Here is a 14,134-nt window from a genome sequence, read left to right on the forward strand (position 1 = left end):
CGGTGCACAAACGAGACGTTGTGTGCCGGGAGTTGGAAGCCATGCTGGAGCTGGGTGTGGTCGAGGAGTCCCGCAGTGATTGGTGTAGCCCCATCGTGCTTGTCAACAAGCCAGATGGGACTATACGGTTCTGTGTGGATTATAGACGGGTTAATGCGGTCTCCAAGTTCGATGCATATCCGATGCCCCGGGTCGACGAGCTCTTGGACCGGCTTGGTACGGCCAGGTACTTCACGACGTTGGATTGCACGAAGGGATACTGGCAGATTCCACTCTCGCCGGTGTCCCGGGAGAAAACGGCATTCTCCACTCCGCTCGGGTTATTCCAGTTCACCGTGCTCCCTTTCGGGTTGTTCGGAGCCCCAGCCACTTTTCAGCGCCTCATGGACCGTATTTTGCGGCTGCACGCCGCCTATGCTGCGGCCTACCTAGACGACATTGTCATCCACAGTGACACCTGGCCGCAGCATGTGCGGAGGGTGGCTGCTGTTCTGCGGTCCCTGAGGCAGGCGGGGCTAACGGCCAACCCGAAAAAGTGCGTGATCGGGCGGAGGGAGATCCGGTATCTGGGGTACCACTTGGGACGGGGGGAGGTGCGACCGCAGATTGAAAAGACTGCGGCCATCGCCGCCTCTCCCCGGCCCAAGACAAAGAAGGAGGTGAGGGCCTTCCTGGGGCTGGCGGGATATTACCGCCAGTTCGTACCTGGGTTTTCAGAGCTGGCCAGTCCCTTGACGGACCTCACCCGGAAGGGGGCCCCGGATCCGGTCCAATGGTCGGGCCAGTGCCAGGGGTCGTTCGAGGCCCTTAAGGGGGCTCTTTGTGGAGAAACGGTCCTGTATGCGCCTGATTTTAACCTCCCTTTCTCCCTACAGACGGACGTGTCGGATAGAGGGCTGGGAGCAGTGCTGACCCAGCGCGTGGAGGGGGCCGACCGGCCGGTGCTGTACCTGAGCCGTAAGCTGTCGGAGAGGGAGGGCCGGTACAGCACCGTGGAGAAGGAGTGCCTGGCCATCAAGTGGGCGGTCGGCACCCTCCGCTACTACCTGCTGGGTCGCGCCTTCACCCTCTACTCTATACTGGGTCTGCCTCTGTGTACAACCGGACATTGTTACAGTCTGTCTGCCTGCCTGCCTGCATGTCTGTCTGTCTGTCTGCCTGCATGTCTGTCTGTCTGTCTGTCTGTCTGTCTGCCTGCCTGCATGTCTGTCTGTCTGTCTGTCTGCCTGCCTGCCTGCCTGCATGTCTGCCTGCCTGTCTGCCTGCATGTCTGTCTGTCTGCCTGCCTGTCTGCCTGCCTGTCTGTCTGCCTACCTGCCTGTCTGTCTGCCTGTCTGTCTGTCTGCCTGTCTGCCTGCATGTCTGTCTGCCTGCCTGCCTGCATATCTGTCTGTCTGCCTGCCTGTCTGCCTACCTGTCTGCCTGCCTGCCTGTCTGCCTACCTGCCTGCCTGTCTGCCTGCCTGTCTGTCTGCCTGTGCCTGCCTGCCTGCATGTCTGTCTGCATGTCTGCCTGCCTGCCTGTCCCTATAGGTTGCCGGTGCACAAACGAGACGTTGTGTGCCGGGAGTTGGAAGCCATGCTGGAGCTGGGTGTGGTCGAGGAGTCCCGCAGTGATTGGTGTAGCCCCATCGTGCTTGTCAACAAGCCAGATGGGACTATACGGTTCTGTGTGGATTATAGACGGGTTAATGCGGTCTCCAAGTTCGATGCATATCCGATGCCCCGGGTCGACGAGCTCTTGGACCGGCTTGGTACGGCCAGGTACTTCACGACGTTGGATTGCACGAAGGGATACTGGCAGATTCCACTCTCGCCGGTGTCCCGGGAGAAAACGGCATTCTCCACTCCGCTCGGGTTATTCCAGTTCACCGTGCTCCCTTTCGGGTTGTTCGGAGCCCCAGCCACTTTTCAGCGCCTCATGGACCGTATTTTGCGGCTGCACGCCGCCTATGCTGCGGCCTACCTAGACGACATTGTCATCCACAGTGACACCTGGCCGCAGCATGTGCGGAGGGTGGCTGCTGTTCTGCGGTCCCTGAGGCAGGCGGGGCTAACGGCCAACCCGAAAAAGTGCGTGATCGGGCGGAGGGAGATCCGGTATCTGGGGTACCACTTGGGACGGGGGGAGGTGCGACCGCAGATTGAAAAGACTGCGGCCATCGCCGCCTCTCCCCGGCCCAAGACAAAGAAGGAGGTGAGACATGCCTGTCTGCCTGCATGTCTGTCTGTCTGCCTGCCTGTCTGCCTGCCTGTCTGTCTGCCTACCTGCCTGTCTGTCTGCCTGTCTGTCTGTCTGCCTGTCTGCCTGCATGTCTGTCTGTCTGCCTGCCTGCATATCTGTCTGTCTGCCTGCCTGTCTGCCTACCTGTCTGCCTGCCTGCCTGTCTGCCTACCTGCCTGCCTGTCTGCCTGCCTGTCTGTCTGCCTGTGCCTGCCTGCCTGCATGTCTGTCTGCATGTCTGCCTGCCTGCCTGTCCCTATAGGTTGCCGGTGCACAAACGAGACGTTGTGTGCCGGGAGTTGGAAGCCATGCTGGAGCTGGGTGTGGTCGAGGAGTCCCGCAGTGATTGGTGTAGCCCCATCGTGCTTGTCAACAAGCCAGATGGGACTATACGGTTCTGTGTGGATTATAGACGGGTTAATGCGGTCTCCAAGTTCGATGCATATCCGATGCCCCGGGTCGACGAGCTCTTGGACCGGCTTGGTACGGCCAGGTACTTCACGACGTTGGATTGCACGAAGGGATACTGGCAGATTCCACTCTCGCCGGTGTCCCGGGAGAAAACGGCATTCTCCACTCCGCTCGGGTTATTCCAGTTCACCGTGCTCCCTTTCGGGTTGTTCGGAGCCCCAGCCACTTTTCAGCGCCTCATGGACCGTATTTTGCGGCTGCACGCCGCCTATGCTGCGGCCTACCTAGACGACATTGTCATCCACAGTGACACCTGGCCGCAGCATGTGCGGAGGGTGGCTGCTGTTCTGCGGTCCCTGAGGCAGGCGGGGCTAACGGCCAACCCGAAAAAGTGCGTGATCGGGCGGAGGGAGATCCGGTATCTGGGGTACCACTTGGGACGGGGGGAGGTGCGACCGCAGATTGAAAAGACTGCGGCCATCGCCGCCTCTCCCCGGCCCAAGACAAAGAAGGAGGTGAGGGCCTTCCTGGGGCTGGCGGGATATTACCGCCAGTTCGTACCTGGGTTTTCAGAGCTGGCCAGTCCCTTGACGGACCTCACCCGGAAGGGGGCCCCGGATCCGGTCCAATGGTCGGGCCAGTGCCAGGGGTCGTTCGAGGCCCTTAAGGGGGCTCTTTGTGGAGAAACGGTCCTGTATGCGCCTGATTTTAACCTCCCTTTCTCCCTACAGACGGACGTGTCGGATAGAGGGCTGGGAGCAGTGCTGACCCAGCGCGTGGAGGGGGCCGACCGGCCGGTGCTGTACCTGAGCCGTAAGCTGTCGGAGAGGGAGGGCCGGTACAGCACCGTGGAGAAGGAGTGCCTGGCCATCAAGTGGGCGGTCGGCACCCTCCGCTACTACCTGCTGGGTCGCGCCTTCACCCTCTACTCCGACCATGCCCCCCTCCAGTGGCTCCACCGCATGAAGGATGTAAACGCGAGGATCACCCGGTGGTACCTCGCGTTGCAGCCCTTCAACTTTTCCGTCGTGCACAGACCGGGGGCGCAGATGGTCGTGGCAGACTTCCTCTCCCGGGCAGGGGGGGGGGAGTAGGTCGTCGGCCGTCGGGTCCCCGGCCTGTGTCGGGCGGTGGGGGTATGTGGGGGGACATGCAGCGTTCGGCCTGTAGAGGGAGCTACAGGACCGTGGCCGGGGTTGTGTCGGCGAGACTTTTGTTGCACACCTGCTGCGAATTAAGTCTCGCCGGCGAATGTTTAAGATGGGTGTGCTTCTGCCATTTCAGTAAGGGAGCTAAGCTGGAGAAGCAGGCGGCGAGAGCAGTGGAGAGCCGAGCCGAGCCAAGCCGAGCACAGGACCAAAGGGCCAAAGGAAAGACTTTGAACGAGGCTGGAAAGCCGAGCCGTGCCAGCGGACCCCTTTTCAAAATAAACGGGAGAAAGTCCCTTATCACTATACTGGGTCTGCCTCTGTGTACAACCGGACATTGTTACAGTCTGTCTGCCTGCCTGCCTGCATGTCTGTCTGTCTGTCTGCCTGCATGTCTGTCTGTCTGTCTGTCTGTCTGCCTGCCTGCATGTCTGTCTGTCTGTCTGTCTGCCTGCCTGCCTGCCTGCATGTCTGCCTGCCTGTCTGCCTGCATGTCTGTCTGTCTGCCTGCCTGTCTGCCTGCCTGTCTGTCTGCCTACCTGCCTGTCTGTCTGCCTGTCTGTCTGTCTGCCTGTCTGCCTGCATGTCTGTCTGTCTGCCTGCCTGCATATCTGTCTGTCTGCCTGCCTGTCTGCCTACCTGTCTGCCTGCCTGCCTGTCTGCCTACCTGCCTGCCTGTCTGCCTGCCTGTCTGTCTGCCTGTGCCTGCCTGCCTGCATGTCTGTCTGCATGTCTGCCTGCCTGCCTGTCTGCCTGCATGTCTGCCTACCTGCCTGCCTGCCTGCATGTCTGCCTGCCTGTCTGCCTGCATGTCTGTCTGTCTGTCTGCCTGCATGTCTGTCTGTCCGTCCGTCTGCCTGCCTGTCTGCCTGCATGTCTGCCTGTCTACCTGCCTGCATGACTGCCTGTCTGTCTGCCTGTCTGCCTGCCTGTCTGTCTGCCTGCATGTCTGTCTGTCTGCCTGCCTGCATATCTGTCTGTCTGCCTGCCTGTCTGCCTACCTGTCTGCCTACCTGCCTGTCTGCCTACCTGCCTGCATGTCTGTCTGCCTGCCTGCCTGCCTGCATGTCTGTCTGTCTGTCTGCCTGCCTACCTGCCTGTCTGCCTACCTGCCTGTCTGCCTACCTGCCTGTCTGCCTGCATGCCTGTCTGCCTGCATGTCTGCCTGCCTGTCTGCCTGCCTGCATGTCTGTCTGCCTGCCTGCATGTCTGCCTGCCTGCCTGTCTGCCTGCATGTCTGTCTGCCTGCCTGTCTGCCTACCTGCCTGCCTGCATGTCTGCCTGCCTGTCTGCCTGCATGTCTGTCTGTCTGCCTGCATGTCTGTCTGTCTGTCTGCCTGCATGTCTGTCTGTCTGTCTGCCTGCCTGTCTGCCTGCATGTCTGCCTGCCTGTCTGCCTGTCTGTCTGCCTGCATGTCTGTCTGTCTGTCTGTCTGCCTGTCTGCCTGCCTGCCTGACTGCATGTCTGTCTGTCTGTCTGCCTGCCTGTCTGCCTGCATCTCTGCCTGTCTGCCTACCTGTCTGCCTGCCTGTCTGCCTAGATGCCTGACTGCCTGCATGTCTGTCTGCCTGTCTGCCTGCATGCCTGCATGTCTGCCTGTCTGCCTACCTGTCTGCCTGTCTGCCTGTCTGCCTGTCTGCCTGCATGTCTGTCTGCCTGTCTGCCTGCATGTCTGTCTGTCTGTCTGCATGTCTGTCTGTCTGCCTGCCTGCCTGTCTGCCTACCTGCCTGTCTGCCTACCTTCCTGCATGTCTGTCCGTCTGCATGCCTGCCTGTGCCTGCCTGTCTGTCTGCCTGCCTGCCTGCCTGCCTGCATGTCTGTCTGTCTGCCTGCATGTATGTCTGTCTGCCTGCCTGTCTGCCTGCATGTATGTCTGCCTGTCTGTCTGTCTGCCTGTCTGTCTGTCTGCATGTCTGTCTGTCTGCCTGTCTGCCTACCTGCCTGTCTGCCTACCTTCCTGCATGTCTGTCTGTCTGCCTGCCTGCATGTCTGTCTGCCCGTCTGCCTGCATGTCTGCCTGCATGTCTGCCTGTCTACCTGCCTGCATGACTGCCTGTCTGTCTGCCTGCATGTCTGTCTGTCTGCCTGCCTGCATATCTGTCTGTCTGCCTGCCTGTCTGCCTACCTGTCTGCCTACCTGCCTGTCTGCCTACCTGCCTGCATGTCTGTCTGCCTGCCTGCCTGCCTGCATGTCTGTCTGTCTGTCTGCCTGCCTACCTGCCTGTCTGCCTACCTGCCTGTCTGCCTACCTGCCTGTCTGCCTGCATGCCTGTCTGCCTGCATGTCTGCCTGCCTGTCTGCCTGCCTGCATGTCTGTCTGCCTGCCTGCATGTCTGCCTGCCTGCCTGTCTGCCTGCATGTCTGTCTGCCTGCCTGTCTGCCTACCTGCCTGCCTGCATGTCTGCCTGCCTGTCTGCCTGCATGTCTGTCTGTCTGCCTGCATGTCTGTCTGTCTGTCTGCCTGCATGTCTGTCTGTCTGTCTGCCTGCCTGTCTGCCTGCATGTCTGCCTGCCTGTCTGCCTGTCTGTCTGCCTGCATGTCTGTCTGTCTGTCTGTCTGCCTGTCTGCCTGCCTGCCTGACTGCATGTCTGTCTGTCTGTCTGCCTGCCTGTCTGCCTGCATCTCTGCCTGTCTGCCTACCTGTCTGCCTGCCTGTCTGCCTAGATGCCTGACTGCCTGCATGTCTGTCTGCCTGTCTGCCTGCATGCCTGCATGTCTGCCTGTCTGCCTACCTGTCTGCCTGTCTGCCTGTCTGCCTGTCTGCCTGCATGTCTGTCTGCCTGTCTGCCTGCATGTCTGTCTGCATGTCTGTCTGTCTGCCTGCCTGCCTGTCTGCCTACCTGCCTGTCTGCCTACCTTCCTGCATGTCTGTCCGTCTGCATGCCTGCCTGTGCCTGCCTGTCTGTCTGCCTGCCTGCCTGCCTGCATGTCTGTCTGTCTGCCTGCATGTATGTCTGTCTGCCTGCCTGCCTGTCTGTCTGTCTGCCTGTCTGCCTGTCTGCCTGTCTGCCTGCATGTCTGTCTGTCTGCATGTCTGTCTGTCTGCCTGTCTGCCTACCTGCCTGTCTGCCTACCTTCCTGCATGTCTGTCTGTCTGCCTGCCTGCATGTCTGTCTGCCTGTCTGCCTGCATGTCTGCCTGCATGCCTGTCTGCCTACCTGCCTGCATGTCTGTCTGTCTGCCTGTCTGTCTGCATGCCTGCCTGTGCCTGCCTGTCTGTCTGCCTGCCTGCCTGCATGTCTGTCTGTCTGCCTGCCTGTCTGCCTGCCTGCCTGCCTGCATGTCTGTCTGTCTGCCTGCATGTCTGCCTGCATGTCTGTCTGCCTGTCTGCCTGCCTGCCTGCATGTCTGTCTGTCTGCCTGCCTGTCTGCCTGCCTGTCTGCCTGCATGTATGTCTGTCTGCCTGCCTGTCTCTGTCTGTCTGTCTGCCTGCCTGTCTGCCTACCTGTCTGTCTACCTGTCTGTCTGCCTGTCTGTCTGTCTGCCTGCATGCCTGTCTGCCTGCATGTCTGTCTGTCTGTCTGCCTGCCTGTCTGTCTGCGCCTGCCTGCATGCCTGTCTGCCTGTCTGTCTGCCTGCCTGCATGTCTGTCTGTCTGCCTGCCTGCATGTCTGTCTGTCTGTCTGCCTGCATGTATGTCTGTCTGTCTGCCTGCCTGCATGTCTGCCTGCATGTCTGCCTGCATGTCTGTCTGCCTGTCTGCCTGTCTGACTGCCTGCCTGCCTGCATGTCTGTCTGTCTGCCTGCCTGTCTGCCTGCATGTCTGTCTGCCTGCCTGTCTGCCTACCTGTCTGTCTACCTGTCTGTCTGCCTGCATGTCTGTCTGTCTGTCTGCCTGTCTGTCTGTCTGCCTGCATGCCTGTCTGCCTGCATGTCTGTCTGTCTGTCTGCCTGCCTGTCTGTCTGCGCCTGCCTGCATGCCTGTCTGCCTGTCTGTCTGCCTGCCTGCATGTCTGTCTGTCTGCCTGCCTGCATGTCTGTCTGTCTGTCTGCCTGCATGTATGTCTGTCTGTCTGTCTGTCTGTCTGCCTGCCTGCATGTCTGCCTGCATGTCTGCCTGCATGTCTGTCTGCCTGTCTGCCTGTCTGACTGTCTGCCTGCCTGCATGTCTGTCTGTCTGCCTGCATGTCTGTCTGCCTGCCTGCCTGCCTGCATGTCTGTCTGTCTGTCTGCCTGTCTGTCTGTCTGTCTGCCTGCATGTCTGTCTGCCTGTCTGCCTGTCTGCCTACCTGTCTGCCTACCTGCCTGTCTGTCTGCCTGTGCCTGCCTGCCTGCATGTCTGTCTGTCTGCCTGCCTGCATGTCTGCTTGTCTGCCTGCCTGCCTGCATGTCTGTCTGCCTGTCTGCCTGTCTGTCTGTCTGCCTGTCTGCCTGTCTGTCTGTCTGCCTGCCTGTCTGCCTACCTGCCTACCTGTCTGCCTGCATGTCTGCCTGCCTGTCTGTCTGCCTGCCTGCCTGCCTGCCTGCATGTCTGTCTGCCTGTCTGTCTGTCTGTCTGTCTGTCTGCCTGTCTGCCTGCCTGCATGTCTCCCTGCATGTCTCTCTGTCTGTCTGTCTGCATGTCTGTCTGTCTGTCTGCCTGTCTGTCTGCCTGCCTGTCTGCCTGCCTGCCTGCATGTCTGTCTGCCTGTCTGCCTGCATGTCTGTCTGTCTGTCTGTCTGCCTGCCTGTCTGCCTACCTGCCTGCCTGTCTGCCTGCATGTCTGCCTGCCTGTCTGCCTGCCTGCCTGCCTGTCTGTCTGCCTGTCTGTCTGTCTGTCTGTCTATCTGTCCTGTCTGCCTGCATGTCTGTCTGTCTGTCTGTCCTGTCTGCCTGCATGTCTGTCTGTCTGTCTGTCTGCCTGCCTGCCTGCCTGCATGTCTGTCTGCCTGCATGTCTGTCTGTCTGCCTGTCTGTCTGCCTGCCTGCATGTCTGTCTGCCTGCCTGTCTGCCTGTCTGTCTGTCTGCCTGCCTGTCTGTCTGTCTGTCTGCCTGTCTGTCTGTCTGCCTGCCTGTGCCTGCCTGCCTGCATGTCTGTCTGTCTGCCTGCCTGCCTGCCTGCCTGCCTGTCTGTCTGTCTGCCTGCCTGTCTGCCTACCTGTCTGCCTGCCTGCATGTCTGTCTGTCTGCCTGTCTGCCTGCATGTCTGTCTGTCTGCCTGCCTGCTTTTCTGTCTCTGTCTGTCTGCCTGTCTGCCTGCCTGCCTGCCTGCCTGCCTGCATGTCTGTCTGTCTGTCTGCCTGCCTGTCTGCCTACCTGCCTGCATGTCTGTCTGTCTGTCTGTCTGTCTGCCTGCCTGTCTGCCTGTCTGCCTACCTGTCTGCCTGCCTGTCTGTCTGTCTGCCTGCCTGCCTGCCTGCCTGCATGACTGCCGACAGACAGACAGACATGCAGGCAGGTAGGCAGACAGGCAGGTAGGCAGACAGGTAGGCAGACAGGCAGGCAGGTAGGCAGACAGGCAGACAGGCAGACAGGCAGGTAGGCAGACAGGCAGACTGCCTGCATGTCTGTCTGTCTGCCTGCCTGCATGTCTGTCTGCCTGTCTGTCTGTCTGCCTACCTGCCTGTCTGCCTACCTGCCTGCATGTCTGCCTGCCTGTCTGCCTGCCTGTCTGCCTGCATGTCTGTCTGTCTGCCTGCCTGCCTGTCTGCCTGCCTGTCTGCCTGCATGTCTGTCTGCCTGCCTGCCTGTCTGCCTGTCTGCCTGCATGTCTGTCTGTCTGCCTGCCTGCCTGTCTGTCTGTCTGCCTGCCTGTCTGTCTGCGCCTGCCTGCATGTCTGTCTGTCTGTCTGCCTGTATGTCTGTCTGTCTGCCTGCCTGCATGTCTGTCTGTCTGTCTGCCTGTCTGCCTGCATGTCTGTCTGCCTGCATGTCTGTCTGCCTGCCTGTCTGTCTGTCTGTCTGTCTGCCTGCCTGCATGTCTGTCTGTCTGCCTGTCTGTCTGCCTGCCTGTCTGCCTGCATGTCTGTCTGTCTGCCTGCCTGTCTGTCTGTCTGCATGTCTGTCTGTCTGCCTGCCTGCCTGCCTGCCTGCCTGCCTGCATGTCTGTCTGTCTGCATGTCTGTCTGTCTGCCTGTCTGCCTACCTGCCTGTCTGCCTACCTTCCTGCATGTCTGTCTGTCTGCCTGTCTGTCTGCCTGTCTGCCTACCTGCCTGTCTGTCTGCCTGTCTGCCTGTCTGTCTGTCTGCCTGTCTGCCTGCATGTCTGTCTGCCTGCATGTCTGTCTGCCTGCCTGTCTGTCTGTCTGTCTGTCTGTCTGCCTGACTGCATGTCTGTCTGTCTGTCTGCCTGTCTGTCTGCCTGCCTGTCTGCCTGCATGTCTGTCTGTCTGTCTGTCTGCATGTCTGTCTGTCTGCCTGCCTGTCTGCCTGCCTGCCTGCCTGCCTGCCTGCATGTCTGTCTGTCTGCATGTCTGTCTGTCTGCCTGTCTGCCTACCTGCCTGTCTGCCTACCTTCCTGCATGTCTGTCTGTCTGCCTGCCTGCATGTCTGTCTGCCTGTCTGCCTGCATGTCTGCCTGCATGTCTGTCTGCCTGTCTGTCTGCCTACCTGCCTGCATGTCTGTCTGTCTGTCTGTCTGCCTGTCTGTCTGCATGCCTGCCTGTGCCTGCCTGTCTGTCTGCCTGCCTGCCTGCCTGCATGTCTGTCTGTCTGCCTGCATGTATGTCTGTCTGTCTGCCTGCCTGTCTGCCTGCATGTATGTCTGTCTGTCTGCCTGCATGTCTGTCTGCCTGCCTGCCTGCATGTCTGCCTGTCTGCCTGCATGTCTGTCTGTCTGTCTGTCTGCCTGCCTGACTGCATGTCTGTCTGTCTGTCTGTCTGTCTGTCTGTCTGTCTGTCTGCCTACCTGCCTGCCTACCTGCCTGTCTGCCTACCTGCCTGCATATCTGTCTGCCTGCATGTCTGCCTGTCTGTCTGCCTGTCTGCCTGCCTGCATGTCTCCCTGCATGTCTCCCTGTCTGTCTGCCTGTCTGTCTGTCTGTCTGCATGTCTGTCTGTCTGTCTGCCTGTCTGTCTGCCTGCCTGTCTGCCTGCCTGCCTGCATGTCTGTCTGCCTGTCTGCCTGCATGTCTGTCTGTCTGTCTGCCTGCCTGTGCCTGTCTGTCTGTCTGTCTGTCTGCCTGTCTGCCTGCCTGCCTGCATGTCTGCCTGCATGTCTGTCTGTCTGTCTGCCTGCATGTCTGTCTGTCTGTCTGCCTGCCTGTCTGTCTGTCTGCCTGCCTGCCTGTCTGCATGTCTGTCTGCCTGTCTGCATGTCTGTCTGCCTGTCTGCCTGCCTGCCTGCCTGCATGTCTGTCTGCCTGCCTGTCTGCCTGCATGTCTGTCTGCCTGCCTGTCTGCCTACCTGTCTGCCTACCTGTCTGCCTGCATGTCTGTCTGTCTGTCTGTCTGCCTGTCTGTCTGTCTGTCTGCCTGCATGCCTGTCTGCCTGCATGTCTGTCTGTCTGTCTGCCTGCCTGTCTGTCTGCGCCTGCCTGCATGTCTGTCTGCCTGCCTGTCTGCCTGCCTGCCTGCCTGTCTGTCTGCCTGTCTGTCTGCATGTCTGTCTGTCTGCCTGCCTGTCTGCCTGCATGTCTGTCTGTCTGTCTGCCTGCCTGCATGTCTGTCTGTCTGTCTGCCTGCATGTATGTCTGTCTGCCTGCCTGCATGTCTGTCTGCCTGTCTGCCTGTCTGCCTGTCTGCCTGTCTGCCTGCCTGCATGTCTGTCTGTCTGTCTGTCTGCCTGTCTGCCTGCCTGCCTGCCTGCATGTCTGTCTGCCTGCCTGTCTGCCTGCATGTCTGTCTGCCTGCCTGTCTGCCTACCTGTCTGCCTACCTGTCTGCCTGCATGTCTGTCTGTCTGTCTGTCTGCCTGTCTGTCTGTCTGCCTGCATGCCTGTCTGCCTGCATGTCTGTCTGCCTGCCTGTCTGTCTGCGCCTGCCTGCATGTCTGTCTGCCTGCCTGTCTGCCTGCCTGTCTGTCTGCCTGCCTGTCTGTCTGCGCCTGCCTGCATGTCTGTCTGCCTGCCTGTCTGCCTGCCTGCCTGCCTGTCTGTCTGCCTGTCTGCCTGTCTGTCTGCATGTCTGTCTGTCTGCCTGCCTGTCTGCCTGCATGTCTGTCTGTCTGTCTGCCTGCCTATATGTCTGTCTGTCTGTCTGCCTGCATGTATGTCTGTCTGCCTGCCTGCATGTCTGTCTGCCTGTCTGCCTGTCTGCCTGTCTGCCTGCCTGCATGTCTGTCTGTCTGTCTGTCTGCCTACCTGTCTGCCTACCTGCCTGCATGTCTGTCTGTCTGTCTGCCTGCCTGCCTGCCTGCCTGTCTGCCTGTCTGCCTACCTGTCTGCCTACCTGCCTGTCTGTCTGTCTGTCTGCATGTCTGTCTGTCTGTCTGCCTGTCTGTCTGCCTGCCTGTCTGTCTGCCTGTGCCTGCCTGCCTGCATGTCTGTCTGTCTGTCTGCCTGCATGTCTGTCTGTCTGTCTGCCTGTCTGCCTGCCTGTCTGCCTGCCTGCCTGCATGTCTGTCTGTCTGTCTGCCTGTCTGTCTGTCTGCCTGCCTGTCTGCCTACCTGCCTGCCTGTCTGCCTGCATGTCTGCCTGCCTGTCTGTCTGCCTGTCTGTCTGCCTGCCTGCCTGCCTGCATGTCTGTCTGCCTGTCTGCCTGTCTGTCTGTCTGTCTGTCTGTCTGTCTGTCTGCCTGTCTGCCTGCCTGCATGTCTGCCTGCATGTCTGTCTGTCTGTCTGCCTGCCTGCCTGCCTGCCTGTCTGCCTGTCTGTCTGTCTGTCTGCATGTCTGTCTGTCTGTCTGCCTGTCTGTCTGCCTGCCTGTCTGTCTGCCTGTGCCTGCCTGCCTGCATGTCTGTCTGCCTGCCTGCCTGCATGTCTGTCTGCCTGTCTGCCTGCATGTCTGTCTGTCTGTCTGCCTGCCTGCCTGCCTGCATGTCTGCCTGCATGTCTGCCTGCCTGTCTGTCTGCCTGCCTGCCTGCCTGCATGTCTGTCTGCCTGTCTGTCTGTCTGTCTGCCTGTCTGTCTGCCTGCATGTCTGTCTGTCTGCCTGTCTGCCTGCATGTCTGTCTGCCTGCCTGTCTGCCTGCCTGTCTGCCTGTCTGCCTGCCTGTGCCTGTCTGCCTGCATGTCTGTCTGTCTGCCTGCCTGCATGTATGTCCTGTCTGCCTGCATGTCTGCCTGCCTGCCTACCTGCCTGTCTGTCTGCCTGCCTGTCTGTCTGCCTGTCTGTCTGTCTGTCTGCCTGCCTGCATGTCTGTCTGCCTGCCTGTCTGCCTGTCTGCCTGCATGTCTGTCTGTCTGTCTGCCTGCCTGTCTGTCTGTCTGCCTGCCTGCCTGCCTGCCTGCATGTCTGTCTGCCTGTCTGTCTGTCTGTCTGCCTGTCTGTCTGCCTGTCTGTCTGTCTGCCTGTCTGCCTGCCTGCATGTCTGCCTGCCTGCCTGTCTGCCTGCATGTTTGTCTGCCTGCATGTCTGTCTGTCTGTCTGCCTGTCTGCCTGCCTGTGCCTGTCTGCCTGTCTGCCTGCCTGTGCCTGTCTGCCTGCATGTCTGTCTGTCTGCCTGCCTGCATGTATGTCCTGTCTGCCTGCCTGCCTGCATGTCTGCCTGCCTGCCTACCTGCCTGTCTGTCTGCCTGCCTGTCTGCCTGCCTGCCTGCATGTCTGTCTGTCTGCCTGCCTGTCTGCCTGCCTGTATGTCTGCATGTCTGTCTGCCTGCCTGCATGTCTGTCTGTCTGCCTGTCTGTCTGCCTGCCTGTCTGTCTGCCTGCCTGTCTGCCTGCATGTCTGTCTGTCTGTCTGTCTGTCTGCCTGCATGTCTGTCTGTCTGCCTGCCTGTACCTGCCTGCCTGCATGTCTGCCTGCCTGCATGCCTGTCTGCCTGCCTGCCTGCATGTCTGTCTGTCTGCCTGTCTGTCTGCCTGCCTGTCTGTCTGCCTGCCTGTCTGCCTGCATGTCTGTCTGTCTGTCTGTCTGCCTGCATGTCTGTCTGTCTGCCTGCCTGTACCTGCCTGCCTGCATGTCTGCCTGCCTGCATGCCTGTCTGCCTGCCTGTCTGTCTGTCTGTCCTGTCTGCCTGCATGTCTGTCTGTCTGTCTGTCTGTCCTGTCTGCCTGCATGTCTGTCTGTCTGCCTGCCTGCCTGCATGTCTATCTGTCTGTCTGTCTGCCTGTCTGCCTACCTGCCTGCATGTCTGTCTGCCTGCATGTCTGTCTGTCTGCCTGTCTGTCTGCCTGCCTGCATGTCTGTCTGCCTGTCTGTCTGCCTGACTGTCTGTCTGTCTGTCTGCCTGTGCCTGCCTGCCTGCCTGCCTGCATGTCTGCCTGCCTGCCTGCCTGTCTGCCTGCCTGTCTGCCTACCTGTCTGCCTGCCTGCATGTCTATCTGT

At 59.8% G+C, this 14,134-nt stretch overlaps 1 pseudogene across 1 annotated transcript in view; it reads left to right on the forward strand.

The window, feature by feature from the left end:
• Positions 1-2,873: 2,873 nt before the first annotated feature.
• LOC310824162 (cytochrome P450 3A27-like) overlaps positions 2,874-14,134 on the forward strand; it is a 194,763-nt pseudogene continuing 183,502 nt past the window's right edge. Inside the window, exon 1 of the transcript in view lies at positions 2,874-2,893. The product of the transcript in view is annotated as a cytochrome P450 3A27-like (transcript). The remainder of the gene's footprint in view (positions 2,894-14,134) is intronic.

Source organism: Argentina silus (assembly GCF_951799395.1).
Source record: "Argentina silus genome assembly, chromosome: Y".
Classification (NCBI taxonomy): domain Eukaryota; kingdom Metazoa; phylum Chordata; class Actinopteri; order Argentiniformes; family Argentinidae; genus Argentina; species Argentina silus.